Here is a 27935-nt window from a genome sequence, read left to right on the forward strand (position 1 = left end):
TAGAATTTTGTTTCTCATGGTCTGAGAGTCCTTCAGGTGCCTTTTGACAAAATCCAGGTGGGCTGGCATGTGCATTTTACTAAGGAGTGGCTTCCGTCTGGCCTCTCTACCATACAGGCCTGATTGGTGGATTGCTGCAGAGATGGTTGTCCTTCTGGAAGGTTCTCCTCTCTCCACAGAGGACCTCTGGAGCTCTGACAGAGTGACCATCAGGTTCTTGGTCACCTCCCTGATTTAGGCCCTTCTCCCCCAATCGCTCAGTTTAGATAGCCGGTCAGCTCTAGGAAGAGTCCTGGTGGTTTCGAACTTCTTCCACTTACGGAAGGGACCTTCAATGCTGCAGAAATTTTTCTGTAACCTTCGATTTGTGCCTCGAGACAATCCTGTCTGGGAGGTCTACAGACAATTCCTTTAACTTCATGCTTGGTTTGTGCTCTGACATGAACTGCCAAATGTGGGACCTTATATTGACAGGTGTGTGCCTTTCCAAATCATGCCCAATCAACTGAATTTACCACAGGTGGACTCCAATTAAGCTGCAGAAACATCTCAAGGATGATCAGGGGAAACAGGATGCAAAAAGGCTGTGAATACTTATATACATGTGCGTTCTCAATTTTTTTTATTTTTAATAAATTTGCACAAACCTCAAGTACACTTTTTTCACGTTGTCATTATGGGGTGTTGTGTGTAGAATTCTGAGGAAAGAAATGAATTTAATCCATTTTGGAATAAGGCTGTAACATAAAATGTGGAAAAAGTGATACGCTGTGAATACTTTCCGGATACACTGTACATTGGAGAAAGAGAACAGAAGCCCTCCCCACAAGAAATGTCCACTCACACATAAGGACAATGCAGCTGCACCGGCGTAAAGGGGAACGATGGCAGCAAGAGGTTGAGTATCATTCTGCCAGTGAATCTGACATGCGCATGTCTTTCAATGAAACAGCAGGGCATGCCAAGCTCGCCAAGGTATCCTGCAACGTTCTGTTTGTGATTATATTTTGTGATGGTCTTTATATGAAAAACATTTATATGTTACTTATATCCATAAAAGCCACATCAAATGTTATTTACCTATATTTATTTGCTTATCTTTGTACAGTAGACTGCACAGCTTCCTTTGTTTGATTGACATGGGCATGCTGACAAAGTACATGTGCAATGCCACTCCTTATTCAGGAAAAGATCCCAGTTGTCCCACAGGACATCATTTACAGTGCTACTTCAGTACATGAATGACTTTAGCTGCAGGTGAAAGCTCCTGTTGCACTTTATGCAACTGTTGTTAATGGTTCTCTGCCTTTCTCCAGAAAAGGTTTCATAAGCTATATGACCTGACTTTAGTCTTGTAAAGTCTTTTTCCCGTGGAACGACTGCAATCTGCTTGCTGCTTCTGCTGATCAACACATTCACAAAATAAGAGACGCTAATGGAGAGGTGTTAAGGAATTTAAGGTGGCCTGGGATTACAAGTTTTTTCATAGGCTTCAGGGATTCTAGTGTTAAGTAGCCCTGTAAGAGGCTGTAAGAGAGGTATCTAAAGCCTTATGACAGAACTTGACCCAGTTCCATCCATTTGAAGACCATGTGCATGTGAACCTTTTCTTCCCACAATGACATTCTTAATTTGCTTTCTCCCAGTCAGTGTGGTTTCATCTCTGTTGTGAAAGTCAAGTTGTTAATCCATGTCCAGGCAACCTGTAACTCTGCAGATAACAACTCTTTGACTTACAGTAGTTCCAGGGACCAAGGTTAAATGCCCCGGGTAGTCTTTGCCTGCATGAATATTGCATGTTTATGTTACAACCAGTGTCCCTTCCCTGTCTTGTGTTCAAATTCCTTTTTTATGTCTTTTTTGTTCCTGTTTGATTCCATGTTTATGTTAATATTGTTGCTTATTGTAAATATTTAAATAATTTTGTGTTTTTATTAGTTTTCTTCATTATTTAATTTCTATGTGTCCATACTTCTTTAGTGTCCCTTGTATTATCTAGGTGGTTCCCCAAAAGGTGGGGACACCTACCCATCACCATCAAGGGAGTTCCCTCAGCCCTATAAAGGCTCTAAGAACACGCAGTTCTTTGTGGTACTTTACATGCATTGAGTGTTGGTGAGTTCTCTTCGATTATTGCTGTGTTTTTGTTGTAGTAGTAGATTTTTCAGCTCTTTTTGTAGCAATGCCACATAAATTTATTTTCTGATTTGTCTTTTGTCTCTATTATGTTATAACCAATGTGAACCCTATCTCCGTCTGAGCAAATCTAGAGTATAGTGTAAGGTTTAAAAAGGGTGGATTGGATATATGTAAATAGGGAGGACCTTTGTGAGGTGTGGGTCTGTTGCTGCAGTTTCCGGGACAGTGCCATGGAAACAGATGCAAGTATACTGTTGAAAATTGCTGGAAAATGCAGGAAGGGGAGAAGAAAACACAGAGCCCGTGCTTTATGGCGTAGGGGACAGACGTAAACTCTCTGAAGCCAGGAGAGAGACTGTTTCATGTGGAGCACCAAAGTCCTATACAGTTTGATGGTGGCCATCTTGAAGAAATCCAATGTATACTGAACTGGACTGGACAGTTGAAAGGATCAAAATCTGAGCAAGCAAATAACAAACCTTTGTATTCTGGAATAGCACGTCTGAAGAATGGGAAAAATTGTGGGATATTTTATCTTATAAAGAAACAAACAAACAAAGTGGACATTGGGTGATATTTTGGGTCCATGATTTTAATGGTATTTGTATACTGTATGTGTTGGAAAATCGGGTGGGCGGTTTAGGAATCGGCACAGGTCTGGGGGAATTTGTGTGATTTGGATATACACCATTAATTACACTTGGATTCTCTGTTCTGTTTCATTGGGTAATTTTTATATAAATCCATTTTATTAGTTGATGTAACCTTTCAATGCTGAAAGAATGGGTCCAAAGGCATTTTGGGGTTGACGTCCAATCCATAACTAACACAACTCTATAAATGTGGTGAATCGTAGTGGTTAGGACCGCTACATCTTTCTGGATTTGTGTTATTGGAAATTATTTGCCATTGGGTTGCCTCTTTTGTGAGGACAACTCCTCCTGAAACCTTTGTGCTCCTCAGAGCATCTTGTGCTACAAAGCATTTTATATGAAATAAGCATTTTATGTTATAAAGATTCTGAGTTTACATTTTCTTTTATACAAGCCAAAGGTTGTTGGAAACCTTCCTCTGGCAGGACCATTCTGCAGTGGTCTTTGGAACTTGGTAATATTTTGGCCAGTTACCCATTTGAAGAGTCTTTCCCCCATACTTTGGAGGCCTCAATTAGAGATTCAAAGGGTCTTCCAGTATCACAACAATATTCCTCTCATATTTGGTAACTCTAAACTAGCTCAGAATAATGAATTTGCGTGTGTGTGTGTGTGTGATACCATGTTTTATGATGAACTGGCATCCCATCTAAAATCAGTTATTGCCTGATATTTGAACATTTTATATTGAACAATGTAGTGGAAAATGTGTTTCCAAATGTGTACAGAATTGAGTGTATAATGGGAAGTACACTGTACGGAAAGCAAGGGAAATGTACTGTACATGATTATAGAAACCTGTAGGGAAAAATGATTGTTTATAAAACATAAATGTTGGTTTAGATATGTATATATATGGGTAGTTTGTTGAGAGGGAGGGGGATTTATGGATTTTGGGTTTCTAATTAAACTTAATCACGACACATGTTCAGGGCACAATAATATTTACTGGGCTCTCCCCAAGCAATTGACATGCTTTACCATATACAAAATAATTGATACAGAAAATAGAATGTTTGGATTTGTTTTTTTAATTTTCAAGCTGATTTCAAAAATACCAAGTTTGGTTAATAAATCAGAGAACTAATTCATTATTTTCTTACTAGAATATACACTCACCAGCTACTTTATTAGGTACACCTCGTTAGTACTGGGTTGGACCCCTTTATGATTTCAGAACTGTCATAATTCTTTGTGGCATAGATTCAGCAAGGTGATGCAAATATTCCTCAGGGATTCTGGTCCATTTTGACATGATAGAATTACATAGTTTCTGAAGATCTGCCAGCTGCACATTCATGATATGAATATCCTGTTCCACCACATTCCAAAGGTGCTGTGTTAGATTGAGATCTGGTGACTGTGGAGGCCATTTTAGTACAGTGAGCTCATTGTGTAGAAGTTAAATTTGGACCACTGGTTTGGTGTGAACCTGGCATTTAATGTAGGTGTGCTGACAAATTAAAAAAAACACTTGCATTACTTACTGGGTTTATGCCGAGTCTCTACTCTTCTGAGTTTATGCTTAAAAGCTGCAATACAACTTGGTGTTTTCAATAACAAAGGATTTTGAACTAATAAGAAAAGGGCAGTAATGGTAACGGCTTCAACAAATAACAGAAAAGGCTGTTTCTGACAAGTTTGCATGCATTTTGTGTGAGGAACTTACAGACTTGGGTGAGACCTTCTGCGACAAGACTATGAAAGTTACTGAGGGTTGTATTGGCGTTACCAGTGTTCCCGGAAGGTGGTGTTTCATTTTGCAGGGCACTCTGGATATCATCGAGAGGTGTTGAAGTGCAAAGCTTGATGGCAACTCCTGTCTGTACCAGGAACTGAGAAGGATGGTTCCAGAGCTCTGAGGGCAGATAAGGAGCTGTTTATTAGAGGAATCTATGAGCAAGTCACACACCATGTATGGTCTAGTGACCAGTGTTCTGCTTACAGAGGAATCAAAGCATTACACTAATCTGTATCTGTTCCTTGGAGAGTCGCAGTCAGGGCGGCTGATGGAACAGTCCTTACAGATGACACTACAGTTGTGACCCGCAGGGCTGGCTACTTTGAGCAGCTGTTTAAAGCTGATCCTCCATCTAGGACAGTGGATATCTCTGGGTGCAGGGTTCTTCAGGCTGATCCTCCAATTAGCTCTGAACCACCTAATCTCATTGAGATTGCACAGATGGTGAAAAAGCTGAAGGTAGGCAATGCTACAGGGATCTGTGGTATCCAGGGTGAACGTCTCCAGGCTGGTGGTGAGGCTGTCCTCCTGGCATTGCAAACAACCTTTGCTTCGATTTGAAAGATGGGCATCTTCCCAACTGACTAGAAAATGGGACTTGTCATCTTTATCTGGAAAGGGAAAGGGGATCACCTGGATTGCGACAACTACAGGGGATAACGCTGCTCTAGATACTGGGTAAAGTCCTTGCTAGGGTCATCCTCAATGGGATCCATGACCATTTGCTTATCTACCAGCGAAAAGAACAGTCTGGTTTTTACACCGAAGAAGTCTATCGTCAACCACATCCTGGCACTAAGGGTTCTCGTGGAACGCAAATGAGAATATTGAGTTTCTTTGCAGGCTTAGTTAGTGTTCGATCGAGGTGCCCTGTGGGACATCCTGAAACTTTGCAGGATCCCCTCAAGGTTGCTGGATATTATGGCTGGCCTGTACACGGGTACTTTGAGTGCAGTGCAGAGTAGGGGCTGAACCTCTGCATTTTTCCCAATTGATTCTGGGGTTCATCGGGGTGTTTTCTTCCTCCTACTCTGTTCAATGCTTGCATGGACTGGATGTTGGGCAAGGTTGTGGGGACCAGTGGCTGTGGGGCATCTCTTGGTGAAGAAAGATTGACTGATCTTGACTTTGCTGACACTGCCATGATCTTCAAGGAGTCAATGGAGGCTCTGATTGGCACTCTTGAGAGACTAAGCAAGGAGTCTAAGTGTCTAGGCTTGCAAGTGTCCTGGATAAAAACCAAGATCCAGGCCTTTAGCAGTGTGTCTGTCTGCAGAGAGAGTGTCAACCTTGTCAAGAGGTTTATTTACCTTGGCAGTGACATTCATGTTTCTGGTAACTCTTCCTGAGAACTGAGTAGACAGATTGGAATAACATGGGGGTGGTCATGAGGTCGCTGGTAAGGGGTGTGTGGCATTCCCGATATCTATTCACAAGGATGAATGTCCAAATCTACAGTATAGTCTTGGTACTTCCTGTCTTGCTATATGGTTAGCGAGACATGGATGATATCCAGTGACCTGAGACAAAGACTGGGTTCCTTCTGTACTGTATCTCTTCAGAGAATCCTTGGGTACCACTGGTTTGACTTTATGTCAAATGAGCAGTTGCTCACAGAGTCCTGAATGAGGCGCATTACCTGCATTGTGAAGGAACAGCAGTTACGGCACTAAGGCCATGTGGCATGATTCCCCGAGAATGACCAGGCTCGTAGGATCCTCATTATTGAAGACTTAAGTGGCTGGACCAGGCCAAGGGCATGCCCGCATAGCACCTAGCTGTGGCAGATGTGTCTGTCTGTGGGACGTTGCCAGCCAGGATCCCGAATTGTTTCATTGTGTGGTGGATGCGGCAACACGCTGTACCAGTGCATTCTTCCCAACATGACCTGACCTGTGCTTGCTGAGACACTTAACTGCTTAGTTTGTCTGTGGCTGACAAGTCATGTTAAGAGAAGAGGGAACTTGTGGTTGACTGAACTGTGCAGGATACAGAACTTATATGAGAACAGTGTAGTTTAGCACCTGAAGGTCGTGAACTTTTAGGCTAATGAAACTGACAGATGACCATCTGGCCAAGTGGACCAAGTTGACAGTTACCTTTTAAGGCATCTCTGTTCTGCCATGTCCTGTTAGCAACTAGGTGTAACCAATAGTAGTAGAACTTATGTTATTGGATAGGGACTGAAATCTGATTTTGGAATGCATAAAAGGACGCATTTCCTCTTTGTGGGGTGACCGGTACATTTCTTCCACAATTGTCATATTCAGGAAACCAGTTTGAGATGATTTGAACTTTGTGACATGGAATGTTATACTACTGAAAGTAGCCTTCACAAGATGGGTAAACTGTGGTCATAAAAGGATGGATATGGTCAGCAACAACATTCATGTAGGCTGTGGCATTTAAATGATGTTCAAGAACAAGAACATATCTTGTGTGTGCCAAGCACATATCTCCCATACCACTAAACCACTACCACCAGCCTGAATCATTGAAACAAGGCAGGATGGATCCATGCTTTCATGTTCATGACCAGCACATCTGGCACCAACAACCATGCCGCATTCAAAGTTTCTTAAATCTTCTTTTTTCCCCATTCTGATGCTCAGTTTGAACTTCAGTAGGTTGCCTTGAGTTGCTAAAATGCATTGTGCTGCTGCCATGTGATTGGCTGATTAGATATATGCATTAAGAAGCAGTTGAACAGGTGTACCTAATAAAGTGGCTCGTGAGTGTATATGTAAGGCATAAACATTAAAGTATAGCCTTTACCTCCAACTGATCATAACAGTATTTGACCAAAGGGAGCAAAAGAGCAGGGGTTATAAGTCAGTCAGTCATTCATTATCCAACCCACCATATCCTAACACAGGGGTCTGCTGGAGCCAATCCCAGGGTGCAAGGCAGGAACAAATCTTGGGCAGGGTGCCAGCCCACTGCAGGGCATACACACACACCGAGCAAATACTAGGGACAATTTAGGATCACCAATGTACCTAACCTGCATTTCTTTGGACTGTGGGAGGAAACTGAAGCACCCAGAGGAAACCCATGTAGACATGGGGAGAACATGCAAATTCCATGCAGGGAGGACCTGGGAAGTGAACCCAGGTCTCTTTGCTGTGAGGCAGCAATGCTACCACTGCAACACCGTTCCGCCCCCAGGGGCTATAAGGTCAACAGCTAATGTACTATGAACCCATGAATTAGTTCCAGAGATAACTCAGAGAGGGGCGGACCTGTAGTTAGGATATAGTGGATTGGATAATGAATGGATGGATAGTTCAGAGATTTTTTTGTTGAACATGTAATACAAACAGCGAAGACTTCTTTTCAGTATGAAGAGCCTACTATATTATGTTCTTTTTCTGGTAGATTGCCAAAAGCTGCAAAGGAGGTGGATCATGAAGACTGGTATGTATGTGTAGAACTTTTATGTCAAGACACCAATTCTACAGATATGCAGAGGTGAAGGATTTTGGAAAGTTTTTTTCCAGCAGCATCAGACATTGTCAGTCCTTAACACTAGAATTACCAAAGCCTACGAAAAAACTTGTAAATACGGCCCACCTTAAATCCCTTCGCACCTCTCCATCAGCATCTTTTGTCTTGTAAATGTGCCGATCAAGACAAGCAGCAAGCAGCCTACTATTCCATCCCCCACTGCCCCCCAAGTTACAGCCTTGATTATCTGGGAGTGAAATACTGGAGTTTTAGAGTGGAAATAATGGATTGTTATTTGGAACACATGCATGTGTGTTCCGTTTCTACAATAATCTGGGTAAATACATTGTTAACACAGAAACGTTTTTCATATTTTAGTAATAAATGACAAAATGTAGGCATAAACTATATACTGTGTAAATCCTGAAGTGCAAAGATCAAATAAACACTTTCATAAAAGGTACAAGGATGATACAACAGTTTCCGTGGCACAGATTTAGGAACTGCTGACTTGTAATTAAGAGTCCCCGATTCGATCCTCACTGTCTAGTATATTTATCGTTTTGATTAGTGAGCTGCTCTTATTGTTAATATTATACAATAAACACATACATTTGGTTTGCATCTGTAACAGACGGTGTACATTTATAGTACTTGTAAAAGCTAGCTAGCAAAAAAGAAAGAGACAAATATATATGACATTTTGAAGAAATCATTTTATGACCTGAATGGTATCAATCAGAAAACATCATCGCACTAATGCAATATTATTTGAAAACAAACAGATCAGGTGTAAATATATCTCCCTTCCCTACTGATCTGACCCTAAATAACAGTACCAGCATAGATTCACACCAGATCTGAAAACTCCAGCACTTCACTCCCAGATAATCAAGGCTGGAACTGGGAGAAATTTGTGCCCGTTCCACGGCAGTGGAGGGATGGAATAGTAGGCTGCTTGCTGCTTGTCTTGATCGGCACATTTACAAGACAAAAGACGCTGACGGAGTGGTCCAAAGGGATTTAAGGTGGGCCGAGTTTTTTTGTACGCTTTGGTAATTCTAGTGGTAAGGACCTACTGCAGTTCCTTGGCAGCTGTTGTTGTCGCCACTGACTGCAAGACCTAAAAGCGATTAGCCAGGGAGGTGAGACCAGAAATGGGCTGGGCTATAGAAGAGCAGAGAGAGAGAGAGAGATGTAAAAGGAGGACATAGATGAAATGGAAGTTAAAATGAAAGAATAAGAGGAAGCATGCTCAGTAGACAGGAGTGTGTTAGCCCGTCCTGGAAGGAGAGAGAGGCAGGTGGTTGGGAGCAAGCCTCAGGGTTGCAGGAGCCAGAAGTTGTGGAAGGTGCACTCCTACTGAATGCTTTCCTGTGAGTAGGAGTGGTCTGAACTGTAGTGTCTCTCATGAACACTGAGGAACTGGAGACAGGGGTCATGTGGAGGCTTGGATTGGTAGTCCAACTTGAAGCCGTAGTCCAGCGAGGACCGGGGCTATGAAGTGATGGTTTACTCCTCAGTGGCCAGTTCCCGTATAGGGTATGTTGAGGGGATGTCTTCTTTTCGAAGGCATCACTGTTCTCGTGAGTTTTAAAGGAGCAGACTCCGATTATTTTTAACCTCTGGTTTTAAGAAAATATTTATTGAACTGTTTTTAATCTCCTCCTGGACACTGTTCATTTTTATATTTATTTATTTATTAAATATTTGTACACCATTTGTTTTTTGATGTTTTTTAATAAAAGCACTATTGCACGTTTATGCATCTACCCCTTGATTTGTATGGATATCCTTAGCCACTGGCTCATCCCTCAGGTATGTTATCTGTGGTAGTGGGTTCAAGAGGCTCCCAGGATGTAACTGGTAGTATGTAGTCAACTGCAACATCACACAAGACATCAAGAGTATTGTTAAGTGAAGCTACTCATGAAAGTAATTGACAACTGGTAGTGAAAGATGGAGTTCTCTTTAGGGGAGAATCATTAAATTAGTTAGTGTTGCCACGGAAATACAGAGAAATTACTTTACAAGGTCTTCATGATGCTATTGGCCACATTGAAGTTGACTGAACTTTCGAGGAGGCATTTTCCCGATTCCTTTGGCCATAAATGTCCTTAGAAATACATGACTGAGTAGAAAACTGTGAAAGATACATGAGGCAGAAACACCAGCAGGCAAATGACCCTCCTTTAGGAAAGATCAAGACAGATTTCCCACAGTAGTTACCATGTATAGATTTTCTAACCTTGAAATCTGATAACAAGGGACCTAATGATTATCTAATCATCACAGATCACATCACAAGGTATGATGTAGGTAATCCTACAAGGGATTAAAAAGCTAAAACAGTTGCAAAGACAATGTGGAATAATTTTTAGTTCAGTATGGATTCCCAGAATGTTTACATAATGATCAAGTTTGTGATTTCAAATCAGCTATAATTAAAGAACTCTGTGACCTGAGGTGATTATGATTTTAAATATGTTAGGCACCCTTGTGGAAGAGGATAGACTGTAACGGACAGACATCATGCAACCTTTAGTGCACTCCTACAGTTGTACCAGAAACGAGGCAACAGGAGTCTCACTATATGAGCTCATGTTTAGTAAACAACCTCAACTCCCTATAGACATCACTGAATTGTATCCCCAAGGACGTAAGAGTTTCCCATTCAGAAAACATTGTAAATCTGATAGAATGACTACAAGACTTTTATCATAGTTCTTGAATATAGTAAATAGTAAAAAGTTGAAAAGGAAAAAAGACCTGATTTGATGTAAAAATCAGAGACACGGTATTGAAAACAGGGTATTGAATTCTAGTCAGATATGTAAATCAAAGAGGAAAACATAAAATTACTGATAGATGGAGTTCAACAATCTATTAAATAGTAAATCAAATACGAGATTCAATGTTTATGTAGTCAAGCCGGAAAATTGGCCAGGAACTGAAAGCATTAACATCATGATTTGCTTCTATCATTTGGATTTCTGGCATCCTTACTTGAAGATGAATTGACTTGTGTGTAAGGAAGTCCCTGATTAAAGTGTAAACTTTGAATTGAAGTAATGAAGAGTCTAATCACAGTGATGTTGAACTGTTGCATAAATTTAGCTCTCCACTTGATAGAACTGTGCAAACACATGTTCTTAATGGCAGTAGACCCAATTTAGAATTAATGGATGAGAATCAAATAGGAAGCAGTAATGGAAAAGTGAGATTAACAATTTTGTGATTAGTACAAGAAGTTGTATTGAACCATATGTCACCAATCAATCAGATCTGTGTATGTCAAAATTCTTACAGGATGTAGAGGCCCAAAATGTGTGCATGCAACCTTCTACGCAAATGTCAGCATTTATAAAAAAAAAAAAAAAATCTTGATGGGATAAGGGATAACTTAAATATACAGGGTGGCCCAGATCTAATTATGCAGATCCAGATCGTCTGGATGACTTTGATTTATGCGGGGACGATTCCAGTTTAGCGCAAAGACGATTCATCATGTTGTCAGTTCACACACTTCTCGATGGTCTGGGATTTTTTGGCTGATTTTCTATGTAATAAACTTAATAAGTTATAGCGTAATGAAAATTGCATAAATAGATCTGGACCACCCTATATTTATGGAAACTTCGGATTATCTGCATGTGACATATCAGAGAAACTGGGAACTGACAAGGCCTTTGATCAAGAAGGGAAAAGCAGCCAAATCAGCTAAAGGACCACCCATAAATATAATTCACATGTCTGGCAAACACATTAAACGTAAAAATTGATAAATATGATATGCATACTCTATTTCAGTTCCCTTTTAAGAGGGTGATTTTGTGCACAATTCTGTGTTTAGCCAAGCTTCACCCCTATTATACTGCTGTTTTGGAAGCTCTTAAATAACAAACAAGACACTGCATTCAGTTTCTGTGTGGTGTGGGTTTAAATACGTAAAACATAACATAACCTAAGTTATTGTGCAGTGTCTAGTTTTCCATATATACTTACAAATAAGCCCATGTGCATATAATCTGACCATCAGATTTTTAATCAAGATTTTAACCAAAATACCATGAAAGGTATATCACCCGTGGGTAAGCTGAATGTGAAAATTAAAAAAACTACGGATCAACATATATTTAGCCATTAATCTTCAGCAATGCCTTAAAGTGGAAACAAATAAGTGCAAGTACTCTATGTGTTTGTCAACTTCTTGATCCTTCTCTCAATGCATCGCAAATTTTACATGATTTCTTAATCGAGTGCTTGGGTCCCCCTCATAGTTTTTATTACCATGATATATCTATATTAAATCAGATAGCTTTAGAGTTGGGAGTCCCCTTTAAGGTCAGAGTGGGTAACACTCTGACGAAAACTGGAATAAAGTAAGTAGGCTGTACCAGTGTGCAAAAGCCCATTTCAGGTACTGTTCTTCAGTAAAAAGTTGTAGAGTATTTGGTCCTAATTAAGAATTTGCTTGTCTTCTGGATGGAAAGTGCACATTGAAAGATGGGGCAGTTTCCACCATGCTGCATTACTTTGGAGCATTGTGGAGAAATCTTTGTGGGTGCTCTGTGATCTCTCATTACATAGGGCTTGTGCTCTACTGTGACAACTGGGCTGTGATAAGACATCCTTATATGAATACTGTTGAGCATCTTGTTAAGTATTAATGAAGCATTGATGGCTGAGCTCATAACGAATAATAACTTGTGTATCTATGGAATTGGGAAATTAGTTACAGTGTGAGAAATATGCTACAGTCATTTAATCGTCATTGCTTTGTATATAGGGATTTCAGAATCTTTCACATACTTGAAGTAAAACATGAAAAAAAAACTTTAGCTCTGGCCTGCAGATAAGCTGAACACAACTTTGTGGGTCTATTTTGGATCCTAAAATACTTGGCTTATCCTCGAGCATATACAGTAATTAGAGTAGTTTACTGTTCTCAATAAGGCTGTATAGAAAGATTGAAGCTGTTTTTGTTAACTCTAAACAGTTACATCCCAAATCATCTGTAATGCCATGTTAAGACTGATGACTTTGTGGCTCAGTGGCCTAGGTCAACCTATAAATAATTTGTTTTGAGGCAAAGTAGCTTTACCAGACATGGTGGTATTGTATGTGGCAGCTGGGTTATTCATAAGGTAACTAGCTAAACCCTTCATTGTTCATATGGCCTATAATATTCATTTTAACAGCACTCATGACATTACATGTGCCATGTGACCGTGGCTATGTAATCTCATACACTGGTGTCTTATGCCTTACCCCAGGCCACACTGAGCAGAGATACTTTATTAAAAAAGAAGGCAACTACTAAGGAAGACTGGTCATAAACTAGTTAGCTCTGCAGCCTCAGTCCTTCAAAATCCTGTGTTCAAAACCCAGCCATGACACTGCGTTAGGTCTGCTGATTCTTCCTTAATCTGTATAGATAACTTCTCCTGTTACAAAGGATGTGGGTTACTTGATGAATCTAAACTGACCCAGAATTATTTTGTATGGTTATGTGCTTCAGTTGGTGCCTATCAAGGATAGCTTTTCTGCCATACACTTGACTACTAAGAAAGCACACATGTTTCAATAACTCTGATGTGGATTAAGTGGGTTTAGAAGCAGATGAATGTACAAATGTTTGGTATAATGATGGCAGAGCAGTTATCAATTCTGTATTACAGCTCCAAGAACCCCTGCTTCAAATCATTTCCTGGACACCGTTTGTGTGGAGTGTGCATGTCCTTCCTTTGTGTGGGTTTGTTTTCTTCTTTCATTTTTCTCTAGTTACCTCCAGTACTCAATATTTGTATAGGTTAGCTGGCCAGATGTTTGGATTCTACCTTGTGCCAAAAGATACTGAAATAGGCTCCATTCCAATGGAGAAAGTAAAGGAATTAAAAAAGAATGTCAAACATTATGTCACCTAGAAAGTTTCTCCATTTTAAGTTTGAAGACTGCAAATTTGACAAAGATTTTCAATGGGATATTTAAAAATTTTAAAATGGCATGTAGTTAAATCTGTTCAAGATATCTAAACAAAAATTGAACTGTCTCTACAAATTCCTTGAAGAATAAATGTGTCACATTTTAACAAAATTGGTCGCCAGGAGGCAGAATCATTTAATGCAGGCAGACAGACAGACATGGCCTATTGCAATAGGTGCTTCATGCATTATATGCAAATACACTTAAAAATGAGTCATTGTTTTCCACCCAGAGAACAGCTTCATATATTCATTTATAGTATATATTGCAATATAAATGGAACCCATGATTAAATCTGACTGCACCCTTAGATACTCTACACCTGTCTGCAAGTTTTCGCTGGATGGTTGTGGACACAAAGAACCCCAAGCACATTATATGGTGGGATACAGCTACTGGTAGAGATACACAACAAAATAATTCTTAATTAAAAATAAATTAAAAAAATTAAAATATTAGTAACATCTCCGTCTGTAATTTTCAGAAGCACCATTAAAATATTGCTGCATGACTAATTATAGTGTGTCTTTTTAAAGGAATGATTTGAAGAGTGACGAGGGAAAAGTTTTGGATGTAGCACAACCACTTACCTGAAAAGGAGCTGGAATGAAACCAATGACCCTGTCCTTCACCATGTCTTTTCTGGCCTTCTGACTTAAATAATTCTCAAAACAGGAAGTTGCAATTAACCTCACACTACTGTATCTTTTGTTATTTTTTGTCCCCCAACAGTGTATTGCAACAGCTATCAAACAGTATTACACATGAAAACCCAAATTCCTTTTATTGCTTTCTTTTTATTATTTTTACAAAATGTTTTGCAAAAGATTGGATTTTTCACTTTTAAAATCAATGTATTGTTTCTTAAACTGTAGTCTTCTGGGTTTTTTTATTTTTATTGGAGAAATGAAAGCCAACATTTTATGATAAAATTAAATATTACATTAAAATATATTTCACAATTTAGTACTTAAAAGAAAAACAGGACAAGTGGTAAATCTAAAACTCTGCATTGTGTAGGAAGAGGAGAAACTGAGTTCCAGTTTCCAATGAATAACTAAATATTCATCTCTGAATTCTACAACTGCTCATCTAAAGAGACATATTTCAAGCTTGAATAACATTAAACAGCATGCCTGACTCTTGGTGAAACTAATCACAGTCACTTTTAGAGCCCAAAACAGACAGACAACTGCAGAACTAGACAGAAAATCAAACTGTGGGAGAGTACAGTCGGGATTGGGAATGATGATGAAAAGAATTCATTCAATTTAAAAAGTGACCAGGTATAATTTGAGGTTTGTTGGTACGCAGGATATGAGAAATGTATCTAATAAAGTTTTTTTCTTTACTGGGAATTCATATAAATAACAGCAACTAAAATAAAGTCTTAATGACACAGAAATTGGTAGGCTAGATTAAGCAGGAATAGGGTTGGTAATTAAATAAAACTGACATTTTGCTCAGTTTAAGACATTAAACGTTCCCTTTAATTTAACCAAAAGGGTGATACAAGGTAATGAGAAACAGCAGATTAAAAGAAGAAAACACTGAGGAGAATTAAGGAATTAAAGCAAGGCCAAGATATGTCACCACAGCCTCCTGCCACAGGTAGCACAAGCCCCCATCAATAAACCCACCTCAATATACTTTGGACCAATTGGTAATCCAGATTAAACCATACTACCCTGTCACGACACACACACACATACTGTATATATATATATATATATCTATAGATAATCTATAACTACATACCTATATCTATATATCTATACTAGCCATGTGCGCCCAACTACGTTGCGCGTGTTAAAGTTGTCTGTGAAGGGCTCCCTGTTTAAATGCGGCTGCCAGTCATGAACTGGGCCCTTCGTCACACAGCATTATGATTTTTTATAAGAGAAACAAAATTACAAAAGAAAACCCTTGGACATTGATTGATAGGAACGGCCTACTCGGAATCACTGTCCGAATAGTAATTATGTGGTGGTGTATGAGCATTTTTGCTTCTGTCCATTCACTGTCCGTCTCGTTTTCACGAAGCTATTGTTTCCTCTCACGATGTCTTCTCAACCTTTCTCCAATCTCGCAGGTTGCTTTGTGGCAATCCAAAGAGTAAGGCAATATACATGGAGCAATGGTAATAAAAGGGGGGCACATAGGCATCCAGGCTCTTTAAAGCATAAATAGGGATCACTTCACTGACATGTGAGCAAGCCACGGTACAACTGTGAGACACGCAGCACTCACCGGCTACAACATAACAATAATAATTTCCAGAACGTGCTGTTATGTTGTCATTCATTTTACCCACTGTCTTTCTTTCATTTATATGTTACGTAGGCATGTACCTTTTATCTTCAGCAATCTCATTCTCTAACCAGGCCTCAGGAGCTAACCAGAGTAACACTGTCCACCACCCCTTTCGTTATTCCGACACATTGTTGACATCCATGAGTAACAACAACGTACTAAACTGGAAGGTGGTCTACGCATGCGTGGAATTTGCAGACAAACAAAGATCAAGATCTAAATGAAGACCTGGGTTCGCTTCCCGGGTCCTCCCTGCGTGGAGTTTGCATGTTCTCCCCGTGTCTGCGTGGGTTTCCTCCCACAGTCCAGAGACATGCAGGTTAGGTGGATTGGCGATTCTAAATTGGCCCTAGTGTGTGCTTGGTGTTTGTGTGTGTCCTGCGGTGGGTTGGCACCCTGCCCAGGATTGGTTCCTGCCTTGTGCCCTGTGTTGGCTGGGATTGGCTCCAGCAGACCCCTGTGACCCTGTGTTTGGATTCAGCAGGTTAGAAAATGGATGGATGGATGGATGGATGTTTTAGCTGTCTCTCTACTGCCATCTAGTGCTTCTTCTTCTAATTCATTTACGGACAAATAAAGATCAAGATCCAAATGAAGATTATATATCTATCTATATCTATATCTGTATATATATATATATATATATATATATTGTGGAGGCTGGCCCGGACTCAGACAGGCAGACATGTTCATGTCACCCACAAACACGTTTATTTACAAGTTACAACTATTTACAAGGGTGCCACAAAAACCCCCAAAGTCCTGGCCACACAATGCCTTACTTTCTTCAGGCCGCTTCCTTGCCTCCTCCAGCAATCTCAGTCCACTTCCACCCGACTCTCACCCCGAATTAAGGGAGGTGGCCCCTTTTATTCACACCCGGATGTGCTCCAGGTGCTTCCCGGCAATCTCCCACCGACACGCCCCAGTGTGGCGGAAGTGCCGGCTGTTTTCCCTGAAGCACTCCGGGTGTCCCTGCTCCTTTTCCCCCCCAACACTTCCTAGTGTGGTGGAAGTGCTGAGGTCCAGGGCTCCAAAGGCATGGGGGCACCCCCTGGCGGTGACCACGGGCCCCTACAGGGTGGAGCTTCGAAGCTCTGTACCCGTGGCCCCCAAAGGAACCAGGGCGGCCGCCCCCAGATGGTCTGGGGAAAGCGCAAGCCCTCCTCCGGTCCTCCTGGGCATCCCGGCCGGGTCGCCACTCAGCCACCTCTGACAATATCTATACCTATATCTATATCTATATATCTATATATATATCTATATATCTATATACAGTAATCCCTCCTCGATCATGGGGGTTACGTTACAGAGCCCCCGACGATAGATGAAAACCATATGTTTGTATGGTTATTTTTATATATTTTAAGCCCTTATAAACTCTCCCACACTGTTAACATTATTAGAGCCCTCTAGACATGAAAAAACACCCTTTAGTCAAAAGTTTAAACTGTGCTCCATGACAAGACAGAGATGACAATTCTTTCTCACAATTAAAAGAATGCAAACATATCTTCTCTTCAAAGAAGCGCCGTCAGGAGCAGAGAATGTCAGCGAGAGAGCGAGATAAAAGCAAACAATCAAAAAATCAACACGTGCTTTTAAGTATGCCGAAGCACCGCGATAAAGCAGCGTTTTGTAGAGGAGCATCGGTATCATCTAGGCAAACAGCCCCTCTGCTCACACCCCCTCCGTCAGGCACAGAGAATGTCAGAGAGGGTGAGAGAGAAAAGCAAACAATCAAGCACCGCGCGGGAAGCATATCTCATATCATTGAGGAGTTTTAGTTAATATGTAATACATGCTCTGATTGGGCAGCTTCTAAGCCATCAGCCAATAGTGTCCCTTGTATGAAATCAACTGGGCAAACAAACTGAGGAAGCATGTACCATAAATTAAAAGACCCATTGTCCGAGAAATCCGCGAACCAGCGAAAAATCTGTGATATATATTTAGATATGCTTACATTTAAAATCCACGATAGAGTGAAGCCGCGAAAGTCTAAGCGCGATATAGCGAGGGATTACTGTATCTATATATATATATATAGATATATACTGTAGATATAGATATATAGATATACTATCTATATATCTATATATCTATCTATCTATATCTATATCTATATATATATATATATATATATAAAAGAAAAACACAAGTACTTTACTGTCATCCCATGTAAGTGTGGCAACAACCTCTGCACCACTGCTGTCATGTCATCATGTAGCACTAAAAAGGAGGTGCTGTGGAAATGAAACAAAACAGAGAAAAAATTAATTCCATCTTTAATGATTGCACCATATAAGAAAAATGGTATATGAGTATATGGGAATTAAGCAAATATATAGAGGGAAATCCAAGTGGCTTCAGCTGGCTGGCATCCTGCCTGGGGTTTGTTCCTGCCTTGTGCCCTATGCTGGCTAAGATTGGCTCTAGCAGACCCCCGTGACCCTGTGTTAGTATATAGCGGGTTGGAGAATAACTGACTGAAATCCAAGTGGGAACAACTGTTCAGCCCATGGTCAGTGTCAGTGATGAATAACAATAACTGACAATCTGCAGAAGTGTGATGATAAAGAAAGTGGATGAAACAGTCACAGGAATTTCATAATCCCTTCAAATACAAATATTTATGTTTTGCAGCCAAGAATCTGAAAAAACTATATGTGCAGAAAAAGGAAACAGGGTGCTGAAAAAATGAAAAAACTGTTTGAAAAGAATTTTAGTTAGAGGAAGAATAGCAGTCCATAAAAGAAGTGTAGAGCTTGAAGTGTAATGGAGAAAAGGAGAGCAAAAAGGCCATAAGGAGAACCTGGCAATAGAGAAATTCGGACATTGCCAGGTTAGATTATAAGAAATCATAAGACTTATGAAGTTCAAGGGAATTTCTTAATTTGTCTGACAACAAAAGTAAATTCAAACCCATGAATTACTAGACTTAAATGTTTATATTTCAAAACAGCCCACATGAATTCTTATCAAATTCTGGAATTTCTTGTGTCACTCCTTAAGAAAATTTTATTTTTTTTATTTTTTTTCTATCTTCTCTTTGAGTTATACAAGGAGGATTTTAATTTGTAATTAATTAGGACAATTTCACAGCAGATAGTGCAGTGTAGTACAGTATTGTAACAATCAACTATCCTCAAGTTGAATTATTAACACACCAAGGTTGACTGCTACACTGTTAAAAAAAAAAACTCTTTAATTTATGGTGCAGAAGAAAACAATCAAAAATATATTTAGAATTCTAAAATGCATTCATCAACAAAGACAACTACTGGAATATGCATATCTATGAATACTGAAGTACCAAGTTTACATAATATCAAGAAAAATGTGTCTTTTAAAATCCTAATAAACCCTGGATATAGTCTTTATTTCCATTACAAAATATGACTGCTCTCACCCATTCCTTGTGGACCTTCTTAACTCCATCCAATGCTGGTTGTTTTTTTTTCCATTTGTCTAGCTTCAGGGAACATCCAATAAGTATCATCCATTATTTAAAGTTATCTGGAAGCTTCTCCATTCCATCTAGACCTCCATAACCACTTTGTCATGATTTGTAATCCTTTTGTAATCCTCAAGACTATTACTCGTAGTCTCCTCTTAAGGCCTGTTTTTTCCCCCCTAAAAATGGAGGATATCTGCTCTCCCCTTTTTTGTCCTTCCTCAGGAGGGATGATAATTTTCCTGTTGCACTTTCCATCAACATAGAAGCTCTTTCTGTGTTCCCTTTAACTCTGGCAGTCTTTTCAAAATATAAGCTCACACCAGAATTGGAGTTTCTGTAAAACCCCCAATTCAAGAGTTCCAAGGGTAAAATTTTTGCTCACTGTGCCTTTGTCAAATAATTTTATCCTATCTGGTGTTACTCCAACTAACGATATTGGGGAATTAGCAGGAATTGTGAGTCTAGCACTGTCTGACAAATAAGATTTTTTTTATGATAAGTAGCCCCTCCTTGAACCGTCACCTTATCGTGGTGGAGAGGTTTGTGTGTCCCAATGATCCTAGGAGCTATGTTGTCCAGGGCTTTATGCCCTGGTAGAACCACCAAGGCAAACTGGTCCTAGGTGAGGGATGAGACAAAAAGCGGTTCAACAAACCTCCGATGAAGAATAAAAACCTTGGACGACGTTTTCCCTTGTCCGGATGCGGGTCACGGGGCCCCCCTCTGGAACCAGGCCTGAAGGTGGGGCTCGATGGCGAGCGCCTGGTGGCCGGGCCTGCACCCATGGGGCTCGGCCGGGCACTGCCTGAAGAGGTAACATGGGTCCTCCTTCCCATTGGCTCACCACCTATGGGAGGGGCCAAGGAGGTTGGGGGCAGTGTGAGTTGGGTAGTGGCCGAAGGCGGGGACCTTGGCGGTCTGATCCTCGGCTCCAGAAACCGGCTCTTGGGTCGTGGAATGTCACCTCTCTGAAGGGGAAGGAGCTTGAGCTAGTGCACGAGGTCGAGAGGTTCCGGCTAGATATAGTCGGACTCACCTCGACGCACAGCTTGGACTCTGGAACCAATCTCCTTGAGAGGGGCTGGACTCTCTACCACTCTGGAGTTGCCCCCGGTGAGAGGCGGCGAGCAGGTGTGGGCATACTTATTGCCCCCAACTTGGAGCCTGTGCATTGGGGTTTACCCCGGTGGACGAGAGGGTGGCCTCCCTCCGCCTCGGGAGACTGTTGTTTGTGCGTATGCACCGAACAGCAGTTTGGAGTATCCACCCTTTTTGGAGTCTCTGGAGGGGGTGCTAGAGGGCATACCTTCTGGGGATTCCCTTGTTTTGCTGGGAGACTTCAATGCTCACGTGGGCAATGACAGTGAGACCTGGAAGGGCGTGATTGGGAGGAATGGCCCCCGATCTGAAGCTGAGCGGTGTTTTGTTATTGGACTTCTGTGCTCATCAAGGATTGTCCATAACGAACACCATGTTCAAGCATAAGGGTATTCATATGTGCACTTGGCACCAGGACACCCTAGGCCTCAGGTCGATGATCGACTTTGTGGTCGTGTCGTCGGACTTGCGGCCATATGTCTTGGACACTCGAGTGAAGAGAGGGACGGAGCTGTCATCTGATCACCACCTGGTGGTGAGTTGGCTTTGATGGTGGGGAAGATGCCGGTCAGACCTGGTAGGCCCAAACGTGTTGTGAGGGTCTGCTGGAAACGGCTGGCAGAGTCCCCTGTCAGAAATAGCTTCAACTCTCACCTCCGGAAGAACTTCTACCACATCCCGAGGGAGGTGGGGGACATTGAGTTCGAATGGGCCATGTTCCGTGCCTCTATTGTTGAGATGGCTGACCGGAGCTGTGGCCGCAAGGTGGTCGGTGCCTGTCGTGGCGGCAATCCCCGAACCCGTTGGTGGACACCGGCGGTGAGGGATGCCGTCAAGCTGAAGAAGAGTCCTATAGGACCTTTTTGTCCTGTGGGTCTCTGGAGGCAGCTGATAGGTACCGGCAGGCCAAGCGGAATGCGGCTTCGGTTGTTGCTGAGGCAAAAACTCGGGCATGGAAGGAGTTTGGAGAGGCCATTGAGAACGACTTATGGACGGCTTCGAGGAGATTCTGGTCCACCCTCCGGCATCTCAGGAGGAAGAAGCAGTGCAGTGTCAACACCGTATATGGTGGGGATGGTGCGCTGCTGACCTCAACTCGGGACGTTGTGGGTCAGTGGGGGGAGTACTTAGAAGACCTCCTCAATCCCACTAACATGCCTTCCAATGAAGAAGCAGAGCCTAGGGACCAAGGTGGTCAAAAAACTCCTTGGTGGCAAGCCCCCGGGGGTGGATGAGATACGCTCGGAGTTCCTTAAGGCTCTGGATGTTGTAGGACTGTCTTGGTTGACACGTCTCTGCAACATCGCATGGACATCGGGACAGTGCCTCTGGATTGGCAGACGGGGTGGTGGTCCCCTCTTTAAAAGGGGACCGGAGGGTGTGTTCCAACTATAGAGGGATCACACTCCTCAGCTTCCCTAGAAAAGTCTATTCGGGGGTTCTGGAGAGGAGGGTCCATCGGATAGTCGAACCTCGGATTCAGGAGGAACAGTGTGGTTTTCGTCCTGGTCGTGGAACAGTGGACCAGCTCTACACCCTTAGCAGAATCCTGGAGGGTGCATGGGAGTTTGCCCAACCAGTCTACATGTGTTTTGTGGACTTGGAAAGGCATTGACCGTGTCCCTCGGGGAATCCTGTGGGGGTGCTCCGGGAGTATGGGGTACCGGACCCCCTGATAAGGGCTGTTTGGTCCCTGTACAACCGGTGTCAGAGCTTGGTCCGCATTGCCGGCAGTAAGTCGAGCCCGTTTCCAGTGAGAGTTGGACTCCGCCAGGGCTGCCCTTTGTCACCGATTCTGTTCATAACTTTTATGGACAGAATTTCTAGGCGCAGCCAGGGTGTTGAAGGGGTCCGGTTTGGTGGACTCAGGATTGGGTCACTGCTTTTTGCAGATGATGTTGTCCTGTTTGCTTCATCAGGCCGTGATCTTCAGCTCTCTGGATCGGTTCGCAGCTGAGTGTGAAGCGGCTGGGATGAGAATCAGCACCTCCAAATCAGAGACCATGGTCCTCAGCCGGAAAAGGGTGGAGTGCCCTCTCAGGGTTGGGGGAGAGATCCTGCCCCAAGTGGAGGAGTTTAAGTATCTCGGGGTCTTGTTCACAAGTGAGAGAAGAATGGAGCGTGAGATCGACAGGCGGATCGGTGCAGCATCCGCAGTGATGCGGGCTCTGCATCGGTCTGTCGTGGTGAAAAAGGAGCTGAGCCGTAAGGCAAAGCTCTCAATTTACCAGTCGATCTACATTCCTACCCTCGCCTATGGTCATGAGCTATGGGTAGTGACCGAAAGAACAAGATCGCGAATACAAGTGGCTGAAATGAGTTTCCTCCGCTGGCTGTCTGGGCTTTCCCTTAAAGATAGGGTGAGAAGCTCAGTCATCCGGGAGGGGCTCAGAGTAGAGCCTCTGCTCCTCCGCAGCGAGAGGAGTCAGATGAGGTGGCTCGGGCATCTGATCAGGATGCCTCCTGGACGCCTCCCTGGTGAGGTGTTCTGGGCACGTCCAACCGGGAGGAGGCCCCGGGGAAGACCCAGGACATGCTGGAGGGACTATGTCTTCCGGCTGGCCTGGGAACGCCTTGGGATTCTCCCGGAAGAGCTGGAAGAAGTGGCCGGGGAGAGGGAAGTCTGGGCCTCTCTGCTTAAGCTGCTGCCCCCGCGACTGGACCTCAGATAAGTGGAAGAGGATGGATGGATGGATGTTTTTAGTATGGAACGGTTAATAAGCAAACTATTATCTTAATAGATTTTATGCACATTAATTCTTGAAAGAAATGCAATGTACAATTTTTAAAAATATTTTATTAGATATGGCACAAACTGTGTATGTTATGAACAAAGTTGAAAAACAAGTTGCTGTAGTTTATTTTCATTTTCCAGTAACAAACTAACATTATCCATTACAGCTTAAATTTCTGTAATCAAATTACATTTTCTGTACAGTTGTACAGCATAACTAGAACTTTGTTACTTACGTTACACATATTTTTCTAAGCAAATAGTATGTAAACATAAATACCTTTAATGGCAGGCATTTCATTTCATGTAACATTTGAGGAGGTGAGTGTGGCTACCCAAGCTATATCTCCTGCATGATTTGTTTTCACCTTAAATACTTTTATGGGGAACTATCATTAGAAAAGAACATAAATTTTCACTCTGCAGATGGCACCCAGCTACAACTTTCTTACCAAATTAAGTTTATCTAATGGTATCCTGAATTAATTGTTTCAGTGAGTTAAAGTAGTTGATGGATGATAACTATCGGGATACAGAAAAAGAAAATAAATATTTTTTATTGGGGGTGGAATGATGTAGATTGCAACTATAGTTTGTCTCTTTTGAACTCAGTTGGAATCACAATCAATTTCACTGAATCAGCATGCAATTTAGGTCTTATCTTTGACATTAGCATATCTTTTAAAACAAACATTACAAAACTGTCAAAAACAAGTTTTTTCCACCTTAAAAGTGTTTCAAAATTCAGACTGTTCTAAATATGCAGGATATTGAGAGATTAATTTATGCATTTATTTCTAGTAGGGTTAACTAATGCAATGTGTTATTCACTGGCTGTTTAAATTGTTCTTTATACAGCTTGCAGTCATTTCAAAGTGCTGCTACTATGTCTCAAGGAAGAAGGGTCAAGGTGCAAGAAATACAGCATCATGAATAGGCAGCTGTGGCAAAGGAAAAGAAGTGAATGAGATGGGAAGGAGTGGAGAAAAGGAAGGTCTCCTGGAAAGAGCTGTGGGAGTCGGTGGCATTCAGAGTAAGCTTTATTATCAAGGCTGTTTATAATATGTTGGCAACTCCCAGGAATCTCAGCCACTGGTATGGAGGGGATCCCACATGCTCCCACTGCCCTACTCCAGAAATACTAAAACATATACTGGTTGGCTTCATGACCAGACTGACTTAAGGGCAATACATCTGGTGATGCAACCATGTGAAATCACGGCAACGAACCTTAGGCCAGACCTTGTGCTATGTTCAGCCTCGATATCGATTTCATGGTGCCCTGCAAGGATGTAGAGGGAGAGGCCTATGAGTGCATGAATCTGAGTTTTGTTTAACTTGTAACCAATGTGCAACAACATGGCTGAAAAGCAAACTGACTGGTCAAAGTAGGCTACAGAGGGCTCGTAGCCACTTCAACATCAAGGGGGTGCGAGGGAGGGCCCACAGGCAAGCTATCAAAGACCCCTACAGAGCCACTAATCAGGGTAGTCAGTGGCTCTGCATGAAGAGAAAGGACTTCACCTGGGCATCATAGCTGTCAGCCCAGGATATCAGAATGCACTGCTTAACCCACTGGAGGTACTGTGAGCCTACCAGCACTTGAAAACCAAGAAAATGCCACCACTCACTTGACAATCCCACAGAGTATATTGAAGAAGTCATTTCATTGAGAAACAACATTGGAACTGATGCTATTTGGATCATTAAAGGCCACAGCAGTGCTGAAAACCTTTGCTGACTGGATCATAAATGGCCACAGAAAAGTAGAAGAAAGTCCAGTAATTTTAACATATCATATACTCTAGGCAGCATGTCTCAGGTATACAATTAAGGGATAGTAACTTCCAGTCCAACACAACAGAGAAACCTGCAATATGACTGATGTCAAAGCTGACAGTATTGCTTATTCACTAATTGTACATTAATGGAGACCCTTAGCTATCAAGATTTAAAAAAATGTAATCTAGTTGGCCTAGGTTCTGATAGAGAAGGTGTTATGATAGGGAAACAAAAGGGATTTGTAAAGCTGCTCTAAGATAGAACAGATGTACTTATGATCAAATATCATTCTGTAAACCACTGACTAGCTTTTGCTAGTGTCCAAGGGGCTGCTCAATGGCTCATTTAGTGAAATTATATTTTGATACAAATAGTTTTCCTCTTGCAAAATTCTTTCATCAGAATGACTGGTTTTACTTTTATCCAGAATATACTAAAAATTCATCAGATTAAACTTAAAGTGGCTAGTGACACTAGATGGTTAGTGCATGGCCCTGTAGTACAATCTCTAAGAGAATCCATAATGAGTGTTATACCTGCAGTTGAAAGAGAAGCCACAAAGAGAAATAATGTTACAGTTGAAGGTTTATGTCACTACTGTGGCAGTGAGTCAGTGTTATACCTGCAGTTGAAAGAGAAGCCACAAAGAGAAATAATGTTACAGTTGAAGGTTTATGTCACTACTGTGGCAGTGAGTCAGTGTCTTGCACCCCAAAGACAAGGCTGAGTCTCAGTACTTTAGCAAAACCAGCTTTAATCAACTCAAAACAACAGGAACAGAAATGTTCTTTATTGTGGAGGGATTTACAATTCTACTATATACAGACACAACAAACAAGCAGGGTCAGGGTCATGTCAGTGGCCAAAGGGCAAGATGCTGACAGAAACAGAGCCAATCTTTAAAGCCATAATATTTTCCATCTTGGAATTGAAAGATATCCCTGGTGATATTTTTTCAAAGTCTTATCTTTTAGATAAATAGTCAAGCCTTTACCTTGATTATTTGTATGCTAATGTTAAAAATTCAAGGCTACAATTTATGATAAGTATATAAGCACAGTTGTTAAGCATCTAGAGGCAAGATTTCCTGGTATGCCAATCATTTCCTGCTTTTTAGGACTTCTCAAAGCTAAAAGGCATAATCAAAGTGAGGTAGATGAGTTTCTTTTTGATTATTATTCTAAAAATGGCAGACATGCAGTTTGAAGTGATGACTGTACTAAACAAGAATGGGCCATTGCATCAAAATTGAATAAAGGATAGTCATACAAAAATCTAAATCCAAAACAAATACTTTTAAAAATAGCAACAACATCTGAGTTGATGGAGTTTTTTTCAAGTTTAGCAAAACTCCTTGCTTTTGGACTGGTCATACCTGTGAGCACAGCTGAATGTGACAGGGCATCAGAAACCTGTTTGAGGAATGTGGACGAAATCTCAGACCTGACAGCAGGTGAAACAATAAAGCACTTTATTATTTTTAGTTAGGTGCACAGTGAGAACAGTTTCAGAAAAGCAGACAATCAATACATAAAAGTGTCAGGGCTCTTCTGAACCCCCTCTGTTACGTGGGGTCCAGTTTTATACCCCTAGAGTGCGTGAGCTACTATCATTAAAAAATACAACAGTCAACAAGTTTATTATACACAATCCTTGTGCCTCTTACAAAACCTGATTTCATGGCTCCATTTGTTATGGCGTTCAGATGCAAGCTAAGAAACAAAAATGATAAGGCAGCCTCATGTGTGGAAGGCATGGACCTTGAGTCCTTAGCACAAATATTATTTTCTGTTAGCTAAAAACAAAGCAGGCTTTTACAAGGTGTTGTGAAACTGACTTTTCAGAAAATGAATTAGTACAAGGGAACAAAGAAAACATTCGTCGTCCACATTCCCCCCTTTTTTAGCAAACAAAAAAAATATGTGATCAGGGAAGAGTGGAGTGGGAAATTAAAGAAGAGGGGGTTGGAGTGGAATGGATGGATGAGTGTGGGGAGGTTGTGTTGAGCTGAAACATTTTTTCTTCATGTAAAAAGTAAGCTTTTGCTATAGAGGCTGTAAAATACTTGGATACGATGTATCTGATCAAAGGAACAATACAGCAAGCTACAAGCATGAGTACAAATAAAGCAACTGTAAGAGAGATGAGAACTGATTTGAGCCATTGGCCCCAGGACCCAAAAGTGGACATAAACCATTGGTCCCAAGGATTTGAGATGCCAGAATTAGTAGCTAGTTCATTAGAGAGAGCAGTCAAATCAGCTAAAGCACGGGTGATTGATCCATCAGGAGCTGTATTATTAGGAATATAGGTACAGCATGCATCACCAAACATAGCACAAACGCCTCCTTTCTCAGCCAAAAGCATATCTAAAGCTAATCGATTTTGCCAGGTCATGAGGGATGTTTTATCAAGTTGCTCATGGATACCTTCAACAGCTTCTTTAGTAAAATTTAAAATCTTTGTTGATTGTAATAGAGATAATTAATCCAATCTACATTTTGTTTATAGTAACCTGAGGAAAAATAGACTCAAATCCGGCAGCAACTTGGTCCCTTGCCTTGAACTTATCAGGGACTCCAC

The sequence above is a fragment of the Polypterus senegalus genome, chromosome 4 (assembly GCF_016835505.1).
Source record: "Polypterus senegalus isolate Bchr_013 chromosome 4, ASM1683550v1, whole genome shotgun sequence".
Classification (NCBI taxonomy): Eukaryota; Metazoa; Chordata; class Cladistia; order Polypteriformes; family Polypteridae; genus Polypterus; species Polypterus senegalus.